The following is a 7,665-nucleotide window of genomic DNA, read 5'->3' as shown; positions in this document are numbered from 1 at the left end:
AGAGAGAGAGAGAGAGAGAGAGAGAGAGAGAGAGAGAGAGAGAGAGGCAGTAAAAACAAGTTATGCTTAAAAAAGCAGTTAAACGATATTTGAGAGCATAATTTTTTTTTGTAGCTCCTATTAATGATAATGATTACTAATTGCGAATAAGCAACCAACATAACACTACTTTTATTATGTAACTATATTCATTATGACATATGTGTATGTACACGCACTCGTATGTCTGCTCGTGTAAATGTATACCTTTAAAAACACATGCGAATATCGTAATAGGGTAATAAGTATTTTTTTAAAGGTATGTACATTGTATGCACGGTCATTCGTGCACGCGTCCGACATATAAGTGTATATATATATATATACTGAGATACTACCGTGTCTCTAGAGAGAGATATATATATACATATATACATATGATTTGAATAAATACAATCACTACACCCAGATATATACACTACCTTTTTTCTTTTTGTTCGGTGGAATTAGGCGCGTTATCGTCGCTATTGACGGAGTAATGTTAGTTGCAAGAGAATATTTTTCATCAATCGTTGTAGAAATAAGGCTTAGATTCTATTCGACGATGTTATTCGATCAATTCGGATCGATATAGCATGCACAAATCGAGACTGAAACTTTTTCAACTTTCTTAATGTTAGGCAGTTATTCTTGTTTAATTATGAAGTTACAAAATAGATTCATGTATTTCGAGTAAGGAGCTACTTTGATAAACATGCATAGGATAAAGTACATACGCAGAGGAATACTTGTATGAAAAATTTATCGATTTCTTTTAAGGAGTTGGATCTTATCTGTCGCCTTTTTTATATATACACTGATTTGATATAGTAAAATTAGGTCAGTTGCCTTCAACAATATTTGGCAAACGATTGCTATAGGTAATTCAGTTCATGGCAGATGTAGTCATTTCATTACACAAATTTTTCAGTCCGTTTCTGCAGATCCGTGTTCAAGATATTTCTTGCAACTGAGACTACTGAGGTTCGGGATAGCAGAACGAACGGCGACAAATGAAAAATTCGAAAAGAATTATTGGGATTGCCATTCTGTCGCAAAGACCACCATTTGTTTTGGTATTTCGCGGTATTACTTGGCACGTCACATTTGCGGTCGCGTCACGTAAACCGATCTCACGAGAAGATCGGGTATAATATCCCAATCGATTCTTCAGGGTATATTCTAAGCGAAACTCGAAAGTAAAACTCTTTTAAAAAAACCAGTCGGAAAGTCTTAGCGACACGCAGTTAATCCGTTCTCCTTAAGTAAGTCAATCTCTAAGTCACTTGGGACCCGAAAAGAAATACTTTCTTGTTTAAGTAATAGTTAATTAACGATAATTCTTATATAGAGATATCACGGGGCCGAGTGGGAGTATTACGTGTAACACAATATTCGATTCCGTTTGGATGAATAAGTAATTAAATGCCTGGCACATGTTTGCTTAACTAACATTGCCAATAGATCGATCTAAAGCATAAACTAGTTGTAATTCGTAACTTAACTAACTGACGAAAGAACTGACTGCGCGGCGAGGGTTTTGTAATTGTTGGATTTATATTTAATTAGATTTTGGTTACTATACAAACTTACTCGATAGAGATACGATAATTGTAAATTTCATTCTACGATATACAATACGTCAAAAGTACACGACAAGATAATAATGCATTTTACAGCTTGATAAGGGAGATTATAACGTGAACCTATGAATTAATAGTTTATCTTTGGCATAGAAATGTCATGATTAATGTTAGATGGTACGTTCGATCAGTAACTAGATCATTATGGGAACTTAATTAAGGAATTACTACTAATGGCTAATTAAATGACCAATTGTGATCATTGATTATGCGTATCAACAGGAGTGTATCCTCTATTATCGTACAATGGTTGGCAACTTATAAATCTTTAACAGTACCCTAATTGTGATGTTTTCTAAAGCGAATATATATATTTGTTTATTATAATTATAACGTTTATTTTTATTTAAATTTTTTTGTTTCATATATAATTATATAGATGAATTTCGGATGGACCAATTTCTTTTAAATTTGCATTGCCGAGGTATCACAGAAATGCAAACTCAAGTATAACGAATTTATGAATAGATGACAAAAAAACATAATGAAATTTTGGAAGTACGAATATATTACACACTTGTGCTCTCGTATAAGTAACGTAAATGTAAGTAAGGCTACAATGAAAACAGTCTAGTTGCATTAATTGGATTTTGATTGAAAATAGACAAATTAAACAAAATTAACATAAGATAAATTAAAATTTTCTGGTTAAATCTATTATGTGATTCTAGTTGAGATAACAAGAATTCCCATTGATATGATCAGAGTGTGATATTTTCAATCAGAAATTTTTCTCGGTGTAAGAGTACAAATTTCTAATGTTTCTAGGTATAAATAATTTTTTGTCAAAATTATGCAATGTTTCAACTTCTAAATGTTTTGTTTTAAATCAAAACGTTTAAAAATCTGTTTGAATAAGAAAATGTTTCTGGACATTTATAATATATTGGTCTTATACCTGTATTTTATCAATGAATTGTATGAGTACGATTAGTAATGATATTATGTAATATCTGCTCCGCGACATATTTATAAATAAATGAATTTAACTTTTTAAAGGTTCAATTATTTGTTAATTTTGGCTGTAAGATTTATACAGTTGTCGACCATGTACCTAATACGCTAATATGTCGAACCTTTTGCATTTAACGAGAGTTCTCTAATACGTGTATTTGTGATTCAGACGCGACGCAAATGTGACACAAAAGAAATCGAACACACACACGCGAGCGCGCACGCGCGCGCGCGCGCACACATACACACACACACACACACACATTCACACATTGTAGACGCTTTTAAAGTATCGCATACATGTGAAGATTTATATACAAACGAGCAGTTGGAGAACTTGTCGATTAAAAGTATCACATTTTATTTTATCTTTTATGTCGGAAGGGATATTCGCCATTATATTTATGTTGTTTACTAAACAAACAACGGCGAATATGAAGCTGAATTGCACCGAGTATAAATAGTATTTATGAATCTGTATGCGCGTGTACTAACTAGATAACTGTTTGTTTTTAACAAGTAATATTTAATGTTTGATGTTTATATCTCTACCTTACATTATACTTATATGCATAAACGTAGGAGGCAACTGTGTTAATATAATAGACAAATCTATGATCGGTTGTTGGTGGTTGGAAAGTATTTTCGGATACCGTATGTGTATTAATTTTTTTGTTCATAACTTGATTCATTATAGGCTTCTGACAAGTAGCGTTATAAAACAATCATAAATCAGAATAATTTTGAATTACTGCGATTTTTTTAACGCTGCGGAAATATAATAATAATTATAAATATTATAATTATAATAATAATCAATAACATTAAAAAGGGCGAAGCAAGAGTCAAATTACAATTAAAAATCTAAATTTCTTTGATATTTATTCTAATATATTGCTAAGAATATCACTTTTGGCGAGTAATTTTTGGCGTTTTGTCCCAGCTTCCACTACTGGACTCATCAGTAAGGCATTGTAATTTAATTATAATAATATAATTAAATTATTTACAGAATTTTAATATGTTATTCATAGATTTTAATATATCATTCAACATATTATTAAGATCCAAGATGCAATAAGCATCAAAATTGTTAGATTGTTAATTTAACTCGTGATAGTACTGCGATAGTTTTGTAGTTTGCATTGTAAGTCTGAAGAAATTTCGGCGCGCATTTAGGGATCTACATACGTAGTATATAAATTCACAAGAAAATTATGTTGAAAGCATTCAAGATCCAGCTTGACCGTAAAATGGCTTATTTTCATCGGTATTTAGTTTGAAACTTTTACAGTTTAAATAAGATTTGATAATAATTATGTTAAAAAAAAAATTATGGTGCTTTACTGATTACTAATTATTGTGGGAATTGTAAGAAAATCGTGATTAATCTATCATTGATAAAAATATTGCAATATTATATTAAATCTTGATCTGAATTTTGATCGCACAAGTATAGATTCGAATAATTTTTGTTTTCGTTTTTATTCTGTAAATTTTTATCCTAAATTTTATTCGCTAGAGGAACTACTCGAAAAATTTATCAATCAAGAGAATGGTTAAGGTTGATATCAAAACGGTTCGCATTTTCAATCCTGGGATTCAATTATTGACTACGGTGCGACAGTTATTGAATTGAGATTGAGTTCACGTTTCGCTTATTTCAAAATTTCGGTTTTATCGGACAAGAGACCTAAATCGATCGCTCGTGAAGTCGAAACTATCGCTTTTAATTTTCGTGTCAGCGTTCGCTACAATTATTTTTGTTTAACGTATAATTTTGCCGAATAAAATACATCCAACGATCACTGCCCTCCATGGAAACACGAAAGCGACGGCTCTTTTATGTCTGGTGGCCCCTTTGGACAGGGGCAGCTGGAAGAAAAGTCGTTGCGAAGCATAATTAAAAGCATAAATAGTCAGCGTATTTTATCGAGCTGAATAAAAAAAATGGAAAATAACAATCGCGCGTCTGCTGTTCCTCCACGTGAGTCACGTGCACGTGTACTCGCGTGTTTCAGCCCGATTTGGAAATATTGCCGTGACACTTAGGCTTAGGATAAAAGCGGAAAAACAAAACCTTATTAAAAGATAAAAGAAGTGTCAAAGTACTACTACAATTATCACTAATTAATTATTAATTATTAACGCGTTATAGTACCATTTAAAATAAAAGATCGGAGGGAAAAGCGAGAGAAAGAGGGGGGGGGAAGGGGCAGAAAGAATAGAAGGAAAAAATGAAAGTGAGAAAGAGGGGGAAGAAAGTGTGTGTGTGTGTGTGAGTGAGAGTGAGAGAGAGAAACAGAGAGAAAGTGGCAAAAAATCTGTTGTTATTACTTTCTAATTTGTGATTAATTGATTGTCATCAGCCATGGCTTTACTATTTTCTTGCTAAAGTACTATATCGACAGCTTCTCGAGGCTACGAAGTAATGAGGTGCGTGTGAGAAAGAGCGTAGCTTAGATTAGTAAAGTGAGAATGCTTAACGTTAATTAAGATCGATATGGAGTGAGAGCTTAATTGATGTCGTGGTCCTGTAAGAATTCTGTGCGGCCAAATGCTGCGTGGTTGCCGGGATGCATGTGAGATGAAAACGGGCGCAGCAAAAACCTGGACTCGGTTAAGTAGATAAATAGACGTATATAAGACGACCTGGAAAGACTGGGAATTAATTAAATTACACCTTCGGAGTAGAATTAATTAGGCTGGCTGTAAGGTGAAATGTTCGTGTTTATTGTTACTAATAGTTAATGAGCTATCTCTAACGTCTTACGGTCTAGTTTACTCGATAAATGGACAAAAAAAAGTTGTTTACTAAACTCGTTACCTCCGCCTAAGGATGATAGCTGTTACAAAAAATCGTAAGGTTTAGCTGGATAAGGCCGAAATCGCATTAAATAATATGTTGATAGAAAGTACACACCGAAAGTGCTACAGACAGAAGATCTCCCTTTCTTACTCGAGATAGTTTACGGTGATAGATAAGTGCGAAGGGAATTTCCGTTTGCCCGAAATCAGCAATTCTTTTTATCAACTCGATTTTGTTCTACTCGAGCGCGATTTTCGATATTACATCACGATAACGACTTTTAAATATTCGTCTGGTGATGTCTATGTTAAATAAACAAAGATTAAGATTCGCAATTATTAAAGCAAGCTCTGAAAATAAATTGCTCTAACAACGCGCAAAACAAAGTCGACGGCTTATATATATTTTCGTTCTCTTTTACTATGATCATTGGTACGAACATTTATACTTCGTACTTTGATGACATGATGGCGGCGGACTCTTTTTAAACGTGTCTTAAAATCATGACGGTATGTCCGTTGTGTGCCCCTTTCCTTGCGACGGCGTTAGCAAAAGGTGGACGGGGTGAAAGACGAATGAATGTGAAAACTTGGGCAAGACGTAGTGGTAAATCGACATAATTATTGATTAAGAGATAAGTTGTGTACAAATGTATTATAAATTAACAATTATCTCAAAGTACCTTAATGCAGAAAGGAAAAAAATAATTAATGAAACTTACTTGACTCGTTTTAATTATCATAAATACATATTATATATATAGAGATCCCAGTCGTCCCGCTTCTTTCGACGAGCGGGGACACGAATGGGTACGGTGCATAGGATCAATAATTAAGGTATCGATTATTGTCTAATTAATTAATTAAACTCGTAACTCTCGAAATAAGGCCGTTGTAGACAAGTGTTAAAATAGGAAAAGTGAAATATTTTTAATGAAACCACAAATGCCAACTATTGTGTTCTTATGAGAATCATAATTATTCCGTAATTCTTAAGTAAAAAGAAAAAAGAAAGCGTATCTAAGTCGTTGATTATATAAGTCGTAATTTAATTTTTTGTTAGAAAGCAACACGGGAGAAAGTAAAATGGGATATGATAAATCACAGGCAAAACGAGACATACATGACTGAGTGAATGGACGTGCGCATGAAGTGAGTGAATGAATATTGACGAACGAATGACGCAATTGCATGATAATGAATTGATAGAAGCGGTGATCGAGCCACTGATAATGAACGACGGATTAACGGAGGAATCGAATATATTCGTGTTTTTTAACAGATTTGAAAAATGCACAAATGTATTAAGAAATTATTTAGTAGATCGATTATTGGAAATTATTTATTGATAGTGTCATTTTAGTATTACTAATAGTCCCTAATAAAAAAATCCATGTATACCATGAATAAGTGTATTGAGATTGAATTATATTGAAGATATTGTTATTCTTTTCCATGTACGTGATTGGTCGATGCTAGTGATTTATAAAATAAATGAAAGAGACATGAAAGGCGCGCGTAGCGCGCGCTGTATACTAAAAAAAAAAAGAGTAAATTTTTTTGATAAAAGGAATCGGAATTGAAAAGTTAAACTTGTTGTGCAAGTTTAGTCAAATATTACTTGTAATTTAAGGAAGTGGTGAGATTAATTAAACAAGACGTAAACAAGACTACGGAAATGATTTTGAGAAGAAAGACGAATAGATTCAATTCCTCAACGAGGAGGATGGTATGAAAGGATCGCGCAAAAGAAAAAGGATGAGCGAAATGGTTGTGTGATTATGAACGATTAGGAGACAACGAGTGAGCATGTAGACGTAAATATCCGACGTTAACAACTAAATGGCAGACACACATACATACACATATTTAGAGAAATATTCATAAATACATTTTAGAAATACTGGAGCATAGACGTACGGGGTACAAGTTGGCGCGTGATCATCGCGTATCGAGAATCAGGTTTAAGATTTGCCAAATCTTACTAAGTAAAAACCACGCGAAACAGAGTAAAGTTTATTAAGCTGCACTACGTATAGCATGTAGGAAGTACTTGCATTAAAAGAAAAAAAAATCATAGCTAAAAAACCGTTAGTGTTTAAAATAAAGATGTGATGAAGAGTGCCGGCGCAATATTTCCAAATCGAAGCCCCTCGAACCTGCCGTCTGTTGGAAGCGATTATCCTCCGAATCTGCGTGCAAAAAGAAAAAGGAAAAAGGAAATCAACAAAAAAAAAAAAAA

The sequence above is a fragment of the Cyphomyrmex costatus genome, unplaced genomic scaffold (assembly GCF_001594065.2).
Source record: "Cyphomyrmex costatus isolate MS0001 unplaced genomic scaffold, Ccosl1.0 scaffold415, whole genome shotgun sequence".
NCBI classification, from domain to species: Eukaryota; Metazoa; Arthropoda; class Insecta; order Hymenoptera; family Formicidae; genus Cyphomyrmex; species Cyphomyrmex costatus.
This window is presented reverse-complemented; position numbering follows the sequence as displayed.